Consider the following 17,496-nt stretch of genomic DNA (forward strand, 5'->3'; position numbering starts at 1 on the left):
TGTTTTCAATAAGTCTGTATGTGTGGTCATGGCGCAGAGATTCCTACAATCAGACCACGGATGTGCTAAAGTAGGACTTTCTCCGACATCAAAACATATGTAAAACGTTTATAATTTTTTTATTTTGGATAGAATAAGGAAGAGGTAACACCAGGGGCAGACTGACCATTTAGGAACTCGGCCACTGCCTGAGGGCCCAGGAAACATTCTCTTTCACTGCCAGCAACAGCAAAGGTGTCAGCTGTAATTTTGTAGCAGCCTTGGTACCTTGCTCCTGGGATTCATCCAGCCCCGGTATAAAGATACCCATTGATGTTAGCTGTTTGTTGCCCAGCTCTTGCCATTTCAACAGGTATGAATGACTGGTCAGCAGCACACTACTGTGCCTGGACTGGCATGTAAACTGAATGGATAATTATGCAGTACCCTCTAGTGGAGAGATATAGATATGACCAATGTAAAAAGGATTTTAAAGCCCAACATGGACTGATTTCTAACATAAATTGTAATTCAGGGCAAATAAAATAAACCAGATTTAATACATCTCTGAAATACATCCATATTTTTCATATAGTTTTAGCCCTTTTAGCAGGGGTCTCCAAGATTTCTAAGCAAGGGGCCAGTTAACTGTCATTCAGGCTTTTGGGAGGCCAGACTGTGTCTAGTAGTATTAGAAAATTCCCTGGCGTCAGCGGGAGTAAACAATGCCCCATCATTGGTTTTTGTGAGAGAAATAGTGCCTCATTGTTTGTATCAGTGAGAGGAATGGTGCCCCATTGTTGGTGTTTAGAGGAGGAATAGTTCCCCATCGTTGGTATCAGTTGGAGGAATGGTGCCCCAACACTGGTGTCAGTGGAAGGAAGTGTGCCCTATCATTGGCGTCAGTGGATGGAATGATGCCTCAAGGGCCAGATAAAGGCAAGCAAAGGGCCACATCCAGCCCGTGGGACACAGTTTGGAGACCACTGCATGCAAGCACTGAAAAAATAAAACTGTTGATGTGCCAGAAAAAGTATGCCCCCATTGTCACCTTGACATGACAACATGGCTCTTCAGGGATAAGCCCAGTCTACTACAGTGAAGGAAATAAGTTTTTGATCCCCTGCTGATTTTGAATGCTTGCCCAATCACAAAGAAATGATCAGTGTAAAAATGGAATGGTAGGTGTGTTGTACCACTGAAAGACAGAATAGCAAAAAAAAAAAATTCAAAAGAAATGCATATCTAACAAATTATGCACTGATTTGCATGTTCATGAGGGAAATAAGTATTTGATCCCCTATCATTCAGCAGGATTTCTGGCCACCAGGTGTCTTTCATACAGGTAACAAGCTGAGATTAGAAGCAGTCTCTTAAATGGAGTGCTGCTAATCTCATTTTGTTACCTGTATAAAAGACACCTGTCCACAGGAGCAATCAAACAATCAGATTCAAAACTCTCCACCATGGCAAAGACCAAAGAGCTGTCCAAGGATGTCAGGGACAAGATTGTAGACCTTCAAAAGGCTGGACTGGGCTACCAAACTATTACCAAGCAGCTTGCTGATGCAAGATCTCACCTCATGGAGTGTCAATGTTCATGAGAACAGGGAGGAATCATCTCAGAACTACACATGAGGATTTTGTCAATGATCTCCAGGCAGCTGGGACCACAGTCACCAAGAAAACAATTGGTAACACACTACGCCGACAAGGATTGAAATCCTGCAGTGCCCGCAAGGTGCCTCTGCTCAAGGAAGCACATGTCAAGGCCCATCTGAAGTTTGCGAATGAACATCTGAATGATGCAGAGGACTGGTTGAAAGTGTTGTGGTCAGATGAAACCAAAATTGAGCTCTTTGGCATCAACTGAACTCGCCGTGTTTGGAGGAGAAATGCTGCCTATGACCCCAAGAACACCATCCCAACTGTCAAACGTGGTGGAAACGTTCTGCTTTGGGGGTGTTTTTCTGCTAAGGGGACAGGACAACTGCACCGCATCAAAGGGGTGATGGACGGGGCAATGTACCGTCAAATCTTGGGTGAGAACTTTCTTCCCTCAGCCGGGGCATTGAAAATGGGTCGTAGATGGGTGTTCCAGCATGACAATGACCAAAAACACACAGCCAAGGCAACAAAGGAGTGGCTCAAGAAGAAGCACATTAAGGTCCTGAAGTGGCCTAGCCAGTCTCCAGACCTTAATTCGATTGAAAATCTGTGGTGGGAGCTGAAAGTTCGAGTTGCCAAACGTCAGCCACCAAACCTTAATGACTTGGAGAGGATCTGCCAAGAGGAATGGGCCAAAATCCCTCCTGAGATGTGTGCAAACCTGGTGGCCAGCAACAGGAAACTGACCTCTGTGATTGCCAACAAGGGATTTCCACCAAGTTCTAAGTCATGTTTTGTGAAGGGGATCAAATACTTATTTCCCTCGTGAACATGCAAATCAGTGCATAATTTCTTAGACATGCATTTCTTTTGAATTTTTTGTTGGTATTCTGTCTCTCAGTGTTACAATACACCTACCATTCAATTTTTAGACTGATCATTTCTTTGTGAGTGGGCAAACATTCAAAATCATCAGGGGATCAAATACTTATTTCCTTCACTGTATAATTCTGATGAATTATAAAAACCTCTCCTCATCTCCTCCTCCCTCTTTAACTCCATAACCCCTCCTTGTACGTCTCTCCAATATAAGCAATATTTAATTGCTTCAAAAACAGAAAAACACCTGTTGATCCTGCCAGAAATTCAGTGCCCTCCTAACTTCCTTTATTGATCTGATAACACAGAGCTTCTCCTGAACTAAAATCACAGTGTTTTCAGCCCTGCCTGAGTTCCCCTCTCTTGACAGAATACCTCCCGCATATATTATGGAGATGAGGAGGCAGGGGGGTTGGGGTATTCTGTAGTTCAAAATGGGAGAACTGGGCAGGGATGGCTGATAACATTGTTTGGGATTTCAGTGCAGAGGAGCAATGTTGTCTACCCATCAAGAAGGTTATGAGCTAATGCATTTCCGGCAGGATAAACAGATATTTTTCTGTACCTACAGTTTTTGAAGTGGACCTTCACCCTAAAGGGCATGTCATGTTGCCCTGCTTTTTCCAGCTTCCCCCTCTCTCGCAACTGGACATTTTTTAAAATTTAATGTCACTTATTTTTGCTGTCCTGTCGCACTTTGAATGACAATTGCGCGGTCATGCAGCACTGTACCCATATTAGTAATACCTGAAGGGTGTTTAACCACTTGCCTGACAGGCACTTTTACTGCCTTCCTGCCCAGGCCAATTTTCAGCATTCAGTCCTGTCGCACTTTGAATGACAATAGCGCGGTCATGCAACCCATATGACATTTTTATCATTTTTTTCACACAAATAGAGCTTACTTTTGGTGGTATTTAACCCCTTTCCGCCGACATCACACAAATATGCTGCCTCGCAGAACTAGGCTTTTTTCTGTGGAACTGCATATTTGCGTACCTCTCTTTGTGCTGGGAGCGCGCCGCACAGCGCAATCCCAGCACAAAGACTAGGGTGTCACTGAGAGCCCCGGGTCCCGTTCTAACAATCAGGACCCGGGACTCCCAATTCCGGGTCACATGATTGCTGTGATAGCCTTTGATTGGCTATCACAGTCACCAGTCACTGTGAAGCCTTCCCCCTTGGTTTTTTTTCTCTCTGAATGAAAGAGATACATTGCAGAGGGGAAAAAAACTGAGAAAGAAAGAAAGAAAGAAAGAAAGAAAGAAAGAAAGAAAGAAAGAAAGAGAAAGAAAGAAAGAAAGAAAGAAAAAATACCTAGATCAAGGTTTGATCTAGTTCAGTGCCAAGGTTAGTGTTTGGGTCAAGGTCAGGGTAAAAGGTCAAGGTCTTGGCTGTAGTACAGGTACAAAAAACAAATACCATACACATATGTTATTGCTGCAATCGTCAAGAGCTGGAAATTTTATTTTGGGTTGTTCTTTGGTGGTAGGTTATGGCAGTAACTAAAAACACACAGCTAAATTTGAAAAAAAATATATTTTTTTACTATTTTTGGCCAAAAAAAAAATCAGGAGATATCCATTACCATTTACCACCAAATGAAAGCCCAATTTGTCCTGAAAAAAAACAAGGTATAATTCACCTGGATGTACAAAGTAGTAGTGATGATATGTATGGTTTTACAAACACATGTCAAAATTGTAAAATTTTACTTAGGCTTTAAGATTTGTTTTACCTTAGGTGTGAACAGGTTAGTCACAACTGGGTGTTTACAATTTTCCTAGATAAACGAAAAAAAGAAACGTAAAATTTTGAAAAAAAAAACGTTTATCTTTGTTTCTATTATCACATTTTGCAAACAGGCAATCTTTCTCCTTCACTGATGCACTGTCAGTGTAGATGTCTCCTTTCACACTTGCTGGTTATCAGTAGTACTGTGTGAGGAAAGTACTGCCGATAACTGGCAAGTGTGCTTACATGGTGATCAGCTGTGATTGGACACAGCTGATCACGTGGTAAAAGGCCACTGTGATTATCTCTTTACCATGTCATGTGATCAGCTGTGTCCCAAGGACACAGCGATCACAGAGCGCTAGGTGCACGCCATTGGGGGTGCACGGGGGAACATATGACACCCTCCCAGAACTGGAGGATTGAGCTGCCGTCATTCGGCTATAGTGTGGTCAACAAGTGGCTAAGGAGTGTGATTGATGGGACTGAGGTAAGAGGTTTTCCCAGTAGAAAAAAGTACAAAGATTTCAGACCAAAACTTATTGATCACAGGACATGCCCACCAAATGTATAGATACATTCATGGCCAAAAATATTGACAACCCTGCACTTCTGTCAGATAATGCACCACTTCACCCAGAAAATTGTTGCAATTACAAATGTTTAGGCATTCTCATGTTTATTTCTTTTGTTTGTATTGGTATGACACAAAAAAAAGTGAAGAAACAAAAAGCCAAATCTGACACATTCCACACAAAGCCCCAAAAATGGACTGGACAAAATTATTGGCACCTCAGTTTAATATTTGGTAGTACACCCCTTGAAAAAAAATTACTGAAATCGTTTCCTGTAACCATCGATGAGTTTCTTACACCTCTCTACTGGAATTTTGAACCAGTCTTCTTTCACCAACTGCTCCAGCTCTCTCAGATTGGAAGGATTCCTTTTCCCAACTGATGTTTTGAGATCTCTCCACAGGTGCTCTGTGATTGACATCTGGACTCTCAAGCACTTTCTCTGAAACCATTTCTGGGTGCTTTTAGACATGTGCTTTGGGTAATTGTCCTTCTGTAAGACCCATTGCTATTGATGGAGAACCAAATTTTTGACACTGGGCCCTACATTGCACCCCAGAATTCTTTGGTAGTCTTCCGATTTCATAATGCCATGCACATGGTCAACACATCCAGTGCCTGAAACAGCAAAACAACACCAGTGAACCTTCACCATGTTTGACTGTAGGAACTGTATTCTTTTATTTAACCACCTTCTGCCCGCCATATAGTACAATGACGGGCGCAAGGTGGTTCTCTCGTTCTGATAGGACGTCATATGACGTCCTTCCATTCTCACCACGCATGCGCGGCTCAGGAAGCGCGCAGTGCGGCTATCACCAGTGCACTATGTTCCTCGGACACAGCGGATCACGGATCACGGAAAGAGCTGAAGATGTCGGCTCGGTCATGTGATCAGCTGTGTCCAATCGCAGCTGATCACATGCAAACACGGAAATGCCGGTTATCGGCATTTCTCTCCCTCACTAGATCTCCCCCACTAGATCTCCCTCACTAGATCTTCTTTGATCTTCGCGCTGCAGCTCAACTCCTCCTCTTAAAGCTCCGCCTCCTCGCCAGTGATTGGCCGCTGGAACTGTAGCTCAGGAAAGGCACACAGGTGGCCAATCACCGGCGAGGAGACGGAGCTTGAAGAGAAGGAGTCGAGCGGCAGGGCGAAGATCAAAGAACATCTAGTGAGGGAGCGGCCGGAGCGAGTGAAGAGGAGAGCGGCCGGAGCGAGTGAAAAGGAGAGCAGCCGGAGAAGGAAGACAGCTGACCGGTAAGTGCCTGTGCCGTGCAGATGGTGCTGCTGCAGCCAGGTATGCTGGCTGTGGATAGGAGAGGGAGAGAGTGAGCCCAGGCTGGAGCAGGGGTCAGCAAGGTAAGTATCATTGGTGTCAGCAGGAGGAATAGTGCCCCATCATTGGTGTCACTGATACCAATAATGGGGCACTATTCCTCCTACTGACACCAATGATGGGGTGCTATCCCCCCCCCCCACTGACACCAACGATGGGTTACTATTCCTCCCCCCACTGACACCAATGATGGGTCACTATTCCTCCCCCCACTGACACCAACGATGGGTCACTATTCCTCCCACCACTGACACCAACGATGGGGCACTATTACCCCCCCTGACACCAACAATGGGGCACTATTCCCCCCCACTGACACCAACATAGGGGCACTATTCCTCCCCTCCACTGACACCAACAATGGGGCACTATTCCCCCCCACACACTGACATCAATGATGGGGCACTATTCCTCCCACACTGACACCAATGACGGGGCACTATTCCTCCCACACTGACACCAATGACAGGGCACTATTCCTCCCACTGACACTGGCACTATTCCTCCAAATGATGGGGCACTATTCCTCCCACTGATACCAATGATGGGGCACTAGTCCTCCCACTGACACCAATGATGTGGCACTATTCCTCCCAATGACACTAATGATGGGGCACTATTCCTCCCACTGATACCAACTATGGGACACTATTCCTCCCACTGACACCAATGATGGGGCGCCGTCCTATGTGTCAGTGGGAAGAATAGTGCCCCATCACTGGTGTCAGTGTGGAAGTAATAGTACCCCATCATTGTTGTCAGTGGGAGGAATAGTGCCCCATTGTTGGTGGCAGTGGGAGGTATAGTGCCCCATCATTGATGTCAGTGGGAGGAATAGCGCCCCATCGTTGTCAGTGGGTGGAGCTCTAATAGGAAGAGGTGGAGCCTAAATAGGAAGGGGTAGGGTTTAAAGATGAAGGGGTGGATCTTAAACAGGAAGGGGTGGGGCAAATTTAGATGCAGGGGGGTGCCAGATTTTAGTCTTGCCTAGGGCAGCACAAAACCAAAATACCCAACTGTTTGTGAGCAAGATCTAGTTGCAGCGGCGGACTGACCATTTGGAAACTCGGGCACTGCCCGAGGGCCTGGGGTCAGAAGGGGGCCCCATGAGATGCCCCTGGTACCTTTCATAGGCTTTTTTGAGTTTGGGCAAGGACACAGGGGCCCCATGATCCCCTATTGCCCGGGGGCCCCATGAGTTGTCAGTCCACCCCTCTCTGGTTGCTAACCATATTATTGAACCGGTCCTCAGGTACCACTGTGAAGCTGAGGTCAGCCGTAGATTTATCCATGCATGAAGAGGGGAAAGAGGAGGGTTTAGAGACAGGTCATGTGTTGGCAAAGTTTGGAAATAAGGCCTGCAGAGTGATCATTTTTTGTGCACATATGCTCAAAAGGAGAGCTGATCTAAAGAATGAAAATGCACGGTGGAGGTATAGAAGTGTTTGATCTAAAGCAGGGTTTCTCAACCAGGGTTCCTCTAGAGGTTTCTAGGGGTTCCTTGAACATTGAGCAATATTTAGCAGATAAGATCTCACTGACACCATTGATCTTTTTAGCTGTCTGTAAGAGGTAATTCATCCAAATGACCACAAGTATTCTTCCCACTAACCATCACACTAATGTATCATGAGCAGTAGCTATTTATTACAGGTATTTATATAGCACCATCAGATTATGCAGCGCTTCACATATATATATTACATTCACACCAGTCTCTGCCCTCATGGAGCTTACAATCTAAGGTCCTTAACTCACACTCATACATATACTAGGGACAATTTGGAGGGAGCATGGGAGGAAACCGGAGTACCCGGAGGAAACCCATACATAATAATTTTTAGCAGGGTTCCCTGAGACCTGAATCTTATTTCAAAGTTTTCTCTGTGTTGGAAAGGTTGAAAAAGTCTGATCTAAAGATGCCAGATTTCTGAACTGAGCAATTTATGTGTCATGTAGAGCATTTACTTCATTTCTAAATAACTTTGTAACGCTTTGTACTAAAATCGGAATTTTTTTGTCAGTGTAAATGGGACAGATTATACAATAAAACGGATACATTTTATCTATTTTAACCATATTGTTGATTTATTTTTTTTTAACAACCACTTTTAGAAAAAAGCATATATGTATATTGTCTATAGATTGCATAGAAAATAAAGTCATTTTTTAAGAAGCCAAAGAAATAAAGACTTGCTTGTTCAAAAAAATAAAAAGATATTTTGTATGATGTATTTATTTTGTGCTCTTAGGTAGTAACAAAGTTATCACCAAATAAACAGACCCATAGCAGAAATGTACAAATTGCTCTGGTCCATAAGGGATATACAGATGTGAGAGCTCAACTAATTAAAGTGGTGGTAAACGGAATTAAAAAAAAAAAAAAAACACCTGCAAGGTGCTAGTATGCATTGCATACTAGCACATTATGAAGGACTTACCTTGAAAAGAAGCTCTCCAGCGGAGCGCTGTCACAGCTCCCCGGGGCTTCCATCTTCACCCGGTCTTCCTTCCGGGTTTGGGAGCTCTGGCAGGCTGACTGGCCAAGTCATGATGACATCACTCCCACGCGGGAGTCCCGGGCCACGGCACAGTGCTCTGAAGGAACGGCACGGCATGCCGTTCCTTGAGAGCGTATACTCCGAATATCTAAAAGAGCTAATATCTCCTAAACGGTTCAGGTTTAGGAGATATTAATTTTACCTACAGGTTATTATAAGCTTATTTGTAGATAAAATTATTAACCTCTTCCCGTCCAGCCCATGTCGATAAACAGCCGGACGGGACAACTGCGTTGCAGGTGGACATTTCTAAACGTCTCCCTGCATCCATTGCCTGTGCGTGCTCCCTGGGACACAGATTGCTGTACAGGACCTCTGTATGAGGTCCCGATTCATGTGATCACTAATTGGCCAATCAGTGATCACATGAATAGTAGTAAACAAGATGTCACGTCCTCACATCATTGCTTACTACTTGTGAAATCTGTGAATGATCACAGAGATCACATGGTACAAGGCTATTCACAACAGCCTTGTACCATGTGACCAATCACAGCTCTCACAGTAGTTCTCAATGGCTGCAGGATTGCTTGAAATGATTGTTTTTACAGCCTTTATGGGTGTAAAAGCAATCAGTGTAAAAAAAGAAAAAAAAAATCTTCATCACCCCCCACAAGTAGTACAGTGTCACTATGGTGACACTGTATTGCTAGGGTGACAGTATGAAAAAAAAACAAAAAACATAACTAATAATATAAAAAAATTAAATAAAAATGTAAATTTTTTTTTTTTAAAAAAATTATAATTTTTGGTTTTAAACTAATTTGGATTATTTTTTTTTTCACTAAAAAGATAGCTGAATACATTTTGGCCAAGATTTATGAAGAAAGATTATTTATTTGCAAAATTTTATAAGAAAAACCTTTTTTTATAAATGTTTGGACTTTTTCATTTCTATAGAAAAAATCCCAGTGGTGAGTAAATACTACCAAAATAAAGTTTTATCTGTCTCAAAAAAATGCTAAAAAATTCATATGGGTACAGTTTTGCATGACCGCGCAATTGTCATTCAAAGTTTGATAGCACTGAAAGCTGAAAATTGGCCTGGACTGGAAGGGGGTGAAAGTGTCCGGACTTGAAGTGGTTAAACTCCCTGGAGGTATTCCAGAGTGTACCTCGGGGTAAAGTTTCTGCACCACAAACGGTAACCCCGAGCTACACTCGGGAATACCTTGCAGCGCTGCTTCGGGATCTCTTCTTCACTTACCTTGTCCTGCGCTCCCGCGATGTCCCCCCTGCAGCGTCTCCGGCAATGTCCTCAGGCCGATGCCAGCATCTGTCTTCCGGGTTCTGTTCCCTGCGAGCCTTGGGACGTACGGGGGATGGAACTGGCGGGAAATTTTAAAAGTGACATTCACTAAATTCACTAAAATCACATAGTATAACATTACTGTATCAAACCATTTCACATACATTTTGTCCCTAGTGCTTTGTCCACATTTTTACTGTTCTTTGTGCCTTGAAACTGAGAAAAGTCCATGGCGTCCAAAAAGCGTCCCTTTAGGTCAAAAGTGGGTTTTAGACCAGCTAGAGCAGGGCTTGAAATTTGCACTCGCCAGCTCACCAATGGCGAGTGGAAATTATGGTGGGGGCGAGTGTGTCCCCCAGGGCCATCTTGCTGAGCAGGCTCTGAGCTCAGGCCGGATCTGTCATTGGCACTGGGAGCTGTCAGACTGCTCAATAGCTGAGCGCAGTGAAAGCAAAGGAAGGAGTGTGTGCTGTGCTCTCTGCCTCCCCCTAGAGTGCAGTACCCGGATCTGTGAGTGACCTACGAAGTACTGCAACTTTTTATGGGGGGGTGTTTGTGTGTGTGTATGCATGTACAATTGTACATGTGTCTGTGTGTATGTACATGTGTGTATCTGTACATGTGTCTGCGTGTATGTACATGTATGTGTGTGTGTACATGTCTGTGTGTGTGTATACATGTGTCTGTGTGTGTGTACATGTACGTACATGTGTCTGTGCATGTGTATTTCTGTGTATGTACATGTATCTGTGTGTATGTATGTCTGTACGTGCCTGTGTGTATACATGTTTGTGTCTGTGTGTGTACATGTGTCTTTGTGCGTGTGTGTACATATTTATGTGTGTATGTACATATCTGTGTGTATGTACATGTGTCTGTGCGTGTGTATTTCTGTGTATGTACATGTATCTGTGTGTATGCGTGTCTGTACGTGCCTGTGTGTATATACATGTGTCTGTGTGTGTGTGTGTGTGTGTGTGTGTGTGTACATGTGTCTCTGTGCGTGTGTGTACATGTTTCTGTGTGTGTGTGTACAGGTGTCTCTGTTTGTGTGTGTTTGTTGGTGGCGAGTAACTCTAAGGCCTGGCTAGTAGCTCAGGACTTGAAATTTTAAGCCCTGAGCTAGAGAACAGCGATAGTAAATGAGAGCCACTTGCAGAATTGAGTGATGATTCGTGGGGAAATTCGTCATCAGATACTGAAAACGATTTTGCGACTTTGCTCAGTGATGTGCGAACTTGGCGCTATATTTCAAATTTCAGTGTTTTTTGTTAGATTATATTATTGAATTAAATTTATTATTTTTTATGATTATTTATTAAATTACAATTTCTGATTTCGTGTTTCAAATTTTGACATACCCGGGATGTTTACTAGACTCTTGTTCGACAGATTTCAGTGAGTTATTCTTAAAAATTACAGGCCTACAATAAAAAAACGACATATTACCATGCAAAAAAATGTACCGCTTTGAGCACAGAAATATGGTCATAATCAGACCACTAGGGAGGTTAAATAAGAGTTTGCTTCCACTTTAAATCTACAATCTGGAGATCCTGCCATGAAGGTCCTTGCTCAGGCACTTCCTGTTATTGAGTGACAAAATGTCCGTCTTCCAGATTCTCTCCTGTATTTTCACCATGTCACATGTGCTTCTCATTGTGTAGACATGTCCTGCCCTCTAGTTGCCATTATCAGGAAGCCTAATATAGTCCACACAGGCAGACAGGAACTGGTTATAAAGAGGCTGCAGGAGAACAGCAGCACTGAGATGTATAAAAGGATGAAATGACAATGAATTCTGTTTATGATCTACAATGCTTTAGCGAACTAAATGTCATCCAATTAGGTTCTACATCTACTTTAAACAGAGTTCCTCCGAGAGCATTGTGTAAAGCCAGGGCGCTGAACATCTTACAGCAACATCACAGACAATTACTCCAGGAACGATCTCTTGCAGAAATGTTGGCTTAAGCACATAGTAGCAGAAATGACATGGCTCACCGATTAGCCTTTATGACATGCCGAGCTAACTTTAATCTGTTTTACAAGGTATAAAATAAACATGCTTCAGTGGGGAATTGAGCAAATAAAAGCTTTGTTAGCAAATTTAATTTCTGTGAATAATTGCATATTTCCAAAGGTTTTAACTCACCTGCTACTCAGAGCATTAGTAATATGGCTGTGCATTGAGACGTGATTCCTCACACACTGGCCCCCAAATGTTTATATGAAGAAGATTAGTGACATGTCAGTGTATTAGTTAATAACGCTCTCCAAAACACACAGGTTAGAAATGTATGGCTCAGCAGTCTTTGCTAGTTCCCATCCAGGACTTTCCAATCTATTTGTGGCTGAGCCTGCAGAGAGGACACCTCACATACCAAGATTTATAAAGAGTCCATGAAACCCCTTCACCTGCATTGTAAAGTGGTTGAGGGGTATGCGTAAATCCTGGAGTTCCTCTTTTAGGGGTCTTTCACATGGGTGGCTGGAAAGGGGGGGGGCAGTAAAAACAGGCAACTGAGCATAAGTTTTACTACCCTCTGGTTGCCTGCCTGCCTTATACCTAACAATACCATCGGACAGGGCTGTACACATGCTGCAGCCATGATGCTTTGCTTCCCTGCCCCGACATTTTCAACTTGAATTGCAGAGTTTGATAGGCGGCACCACCTGTCAAATTTGCCCATTAATTTCAATGGGACTGCTCCGCAACTGAGAGCTAAACACTTGGCTCACAATTGCAATGCAGTCCTATTCATCAATTAAAAAAAAAACCAAAAAAACAGGCATAAGGAAGCGGCAATAGTGCATCCAGAATGCCTGTCAGCTGCTGCTATACTGCCCTTTATAATGTGATCCAGCTTGCTTTTCAGAGGGCAGTAAGCTTACTGCAAATGTGAAAAAGCCTTAAGCTGGCTATAGATGGATCGAAATTTGGCCAGTTCAGCAAACACCATCCAAATTTCATTCCATCTGCAGCCATTCACACTTGACAGAAGTCAATCTAATGATCGAATTCTCTCAAACAGGACTGTTGGAAAAAAGAAAAATAAGAAAGTGAGCGCTCTCTCAGCAGCAGCCAATGCACTCAGGGTAATCACAGCAAAACCCTCAAAATACACAAAGATAAAAGAAGTGCGGCGCTAATGAATATATGTCTCAGATGATCCAAAACACAATATGATGTATAAGCAGAGATCAATGCATCAGATAAATAATAATGTCCAAATAAATAAACGCAGGATCTTGCATGGAAGATAAAAGAACCAGGATCCAACGGTAAAATTGCGCACTCACCGGACGCGCTATAAGAAAGCGCATATGTAGTATGACCACTGGAAATCCCTCATCATGCGGGGACGGTAGATAGCCTTCCAGGAACAGGTGATCTCAGTGTAATGGACAACCTCCAGATCCAGAAATCCCCTTTAGACTGGGTGAATAATAAGTGAGGAACTCCCTCCGGTGGTGAAGATGAGCAATAGAATAACCTGAAATATGTTAGCTCCAAAAAGGAGCCAAAGAACACCTCATAGTGTAGTAGGTGTAGTAGGGAGGCCTCCCCTCTGATGATGTGCTGGAGCACGAAAGGCCTTTGGAGGAGCCAGCAGAGCGTGACATTTAGCCGCCTGGAGCCACGAGGAGGCCCAGCGGCCATTTTACTTTAGGGTCAGTTGCACTTCATTCATTTTTCATTGTCACAGTGTCTCTGCCCTGTTTTAAGTGCTTAACTTTTGGAATAAACATTTTTGTTTTATTACCTACTACACTATGAGGTGTTCTTTGGCTCCTTTTTGGAGCTAACATATTTCAGGTTATTCTATTGCTCATCTTCACCACCGGAGGGAGTTCCTCACTTATTATTCACCCAGTCTAAAGGTGATTTCTGGATCTGGAGGTTGTCCATTACACTGAGATCACCTGTTCCTGGAAGGCTATCTACCGTCCCCGCATGATGAGGGATTTCCAGTGGTCATACTACATATGCGCTTTCTTATAGCGCGTCCGGTGAGTGTGCAATTTTACCGTTGGATCCTGGTTCTTTTATCTTCCATGCAAGATCCTGCGTTTATTTATTTGGACATTATTATTTATCTGATGCATTGATCTCTGCTTATACATCATATTGTGTTTTGGATCATCTGAGACATATATTCATTAGGACTGTTGGAAAACTTTCATTTGATCAGCACCTGCAGCCAAATGGCTGCAGTGCTGATCAGTGTATTCTGACAGAGACAGCCTGTCTGATCAAGGTTTGTTAAGTGGAACTTAAAGTGATTGTAAACCCTCACCTTGTAAAACAACCCATTCAGTTTAAAATAAAAATTTAATTCAAAACGTGTGTATAGATATAAAAAACATTATATCCACTTTTTCCCCTTGATCACATACCCTCTGTTCTCAGCTGCATTGGACCTGGAGGAGGAGAAACAGCAGTGCACTGCTGAGAACTTACCCTACATACCAGAGAAAGTAAACAGATGTGTCATGCATGTGTAGACAGAGATCTAGCGTCATGTCTATTTACATATTATTCTATGATTCCTGGGATATGTGATGTCGGTATCCTAGGACGCATTACACTCCTCTAGTCATAGAACAGTAAGTAAAGGACACAGCACAAAATCTTTGTCTGCACATAAGCAAGATCTGGCACTGTGCCACTGGAGGGCCGGCTGCAGGAAGAGACCAGAAAGACTGGAGGAAGCAAAAAGGCTCCCTGTAATGTAAAAAGGAAGAAAGTGGCATGGGACAGAACATGGAGTAATAGAGTGTTGCAAGAGATGAGGACAGTGCTGGATCAGCTAGGCTTTTAAGTATATTAATCTAGCAAAGCACCAAAGGCAAGTGAGGAAAAAGACTAAAATTTGCATTGGGAGGGTGGAGTTCCTCTTTAACCACTTGCACACCTGAGGATTTACCCCCCTTAATGACCAGGCCTCTTTTTGCTACTCAGTGCTGCACTAATTCAACTGATAATTGCGTGGTCATGCAATGCTGCACCCAAACGAAATTTACGTAATTTTGTTCACACAAATAGAGCTTTCTTTCCGTGGTATTTGATCACCTGTGCGCTTTTTATTTTTCACAAAAAAACAAAAAGAGACTGAAAATTTTGAAGAAAAACAATATTTTTTACTATCAGCTGTAAAAAATATATAGTAAACTCAAAGTTAGTATAAATTTAGGCCAAAATGTAGTCTGCTACATGTTTTTGGTAAAAAAATCCCAATAAGTGCATATTGATTGCTTTGTGTGAAAGTTATAGCGGCTACAAACTATGGTATAGATACTGCAATTTACACCATTTTTTTGCTATACAGCGCTGCGCTAGTTTAATGGACAATTGCGCGGTCATGTTGCAATATGGTACATAAATGAAAATTATTCCCTTTTTTTCACACAAATAGAGCTTTCTTTTGGTGGTATTTGATCACCTGTGCACTTTTTATTTTTGGCGCTATAAACAAAAAAATTTTGAATAAAAAATTTTAAAAAAAACCAATATATTCTCATTTCGGTCATAAAAAATATCCAAAAAAACTAACATTTCATTATAAATTTAGGCCAAAATGTATTCTGCTACATGTTTTTGGTTAAAAAAAATCCCAGTAAGTGTATATTTATTGCTTTGTGTGAAAGTTATAGCGTCTACAAAGTATGGTATAGATAATGGAATTTACACAGCTTTTACTTTCTGATTGCTCATCACATTTCTTGAGGTGCTAAAATACCAGGATAGTACAAACACCCTCAAATGACCCCCTTTTTGGAAAGTAGCCACTCTAAGCTATCTGCTGAGAGGCATATTGAGTCCATGTAAGATTTATTTTTTTTCCACAAGTTTCTGGAAAATGACAAAAACATTTTTTTTTACACAAAGTTGTCATTTAAATGATTTATTTCTCGCACAAGCCATGGGCATATGTGCAATTACACCCCAAAATACATTCTTCTACTTCTACCGAGTATGGGCATACCACATGTGGGAGACATTTTGGGAGCCTAGCCACATACAGGAGCCTGAAATCCAATGAGCACTTTGAAAGCCTGAAGGTGCGTAACTTCCTCATTTCACTTCCTCAATACATATCACAGTTTTGAAGGCCTTGACATGCCAGGATAGCACCAAACCCCCCAAATGACCCCTTTCTGGAAAGTAGACACCCCAAGGAATTTAAAAAGAGGCATGGTGAGTATTTTGCAGATCTCATTATTTTCTCACAAGGTTTTCAAATATAAAAAAAGAATAGAAAAAATATGTTTTTGTTTTTTTTCTTCCTTTTCCAAAAACTTGTGGCAACAAATGAGATCTGCAAAATACGTACCATGCTTCTTATCAAATTTCTTGGGGTGTCTTTCCAAAAAGGGGTCATTTGGGGGGGCTAGGTGCTATCCTGGCATTTCAGGGCCTCCGAAACTGTGATAGGTAGTCTGGAAGTGTAATGAGGAAATAAAGTCCTTTAAAAGCCTGAAGGTGCTTATTGGATTTTGGGGTCCTGTACTTGGCTAGACTGTCAAAACGTTTCTCACATGTGGTACCCCCATACTCGGGAGGAGTAGCTGAATGTATTTTGGGGAGTAATTCCACATATACCCATGGCATGTTTGAGCAGTAAATCATTTAAGTGACAATTTTGTGTAAAAAAAATAAAAAAATGTTTTGTCATTTTCCAAAAACTTGTGGTAAAAAAATAAATTCTTCTATTGATTCAACATGCCTCTCAGCAAATAGTTTGGGGTATCTACTTTCCAAAAAGGAGGTGTTTTGGGAGATGGGGCGTTTTATGCCCAGCATTAGAAGTTTATGCCACACATCACTCACTTTTCTAACCACCTGAAGATCAAGCCTTTTCTGACACTTTTTGTTCACATGAAAAAAAATCTGTATTTTTTTCTAGGAAATTAATTTATTTCAAATGTTTTTATTGAAAGATTTTGATACAATACAAAATAATATATGTCAGTGCGGTTCACAATTGGGTACATACATACTTATATGAAAAAGAAAATCCCCCACCAATTGGCTGGGGGTATATGAACATATATCGAGTGTTTCAAAAGGTATTGTTTGTTTAGTGTGAACCTGTTAGGTGTGAAACGTTGTATAAGGTGGAACAGGATAGGGGAGGGAGGGGGGGGGAAGGGGGACACCAGTCTAGGACATAGGGTTGCAGTATTGTTCATTTATGAATATATTATCATTTTATAGAGCAGTTGGGGTTTTGTAGCCATAGAGACCATTGGTTATTGAATTTGTAATGGGAAGAATTATTAAGGGCTGACCTTCTTTCCATGTCGCATTGGAAGTTCAGGTCCGCTATAAGGGCAGAGAGAGAAGGGGTTTTGGAAGAATTCCATAGTTTAGTGATGTTAAGCTTTGCAGCTGCTAACGTGGATAATGATGGTACGGGATATGTTACTGAATTTGTCGATTCCTATATGGAGGAGAGCGAGAGCTGGATTTGGAGCCACTTGGGCTCCAACAACTGTTGAGATCAATTGGAAGATACTATTCCAGTACGATCTTAGAGATTTGCAGGTCCAAAGTATGTGTAGGG

General features: G+C 42.3%; 1 long non-coding RNA gene across 1 annotated transcript in view; it reads right to left on the reverse strand.

The window, feature by feature from the left end:
• Nucleotides 1–4,982: 4,982 nt before the first annotated feature.
• Nucleotides 4,983–17,496, reverse strand: part of LOC149450035 (uncharacterized) — a 38,825-nt gene continuing 26,311 nt past the window's right edge. The window contains exon 2 of the long non-coding RNA XR_016315317.1: nt 4,983–5,393. This is a non-coding gene — a long non-coding RNA (uncharacterized LOC149450035). The remainder of the gene's footprint in view (nt 5,394–17,496) is intronic.

Source organism: Staurois parvus, unplaced genomic scaffold (assembly GCF_062004578.1).
Source record: "Staurois parvus isolate SC_StPar_1 unplaced genomic scaffold, SC_StPar_1.0 ptg000586l, whole genome shotgun sequence".
NCBI classification, from domain to species: domain Eukaryota; kingdom Metazoa; phylum Chordata; class Amphibia; order Anura; family Ranidae; genus Staurois; species Staurois parvus.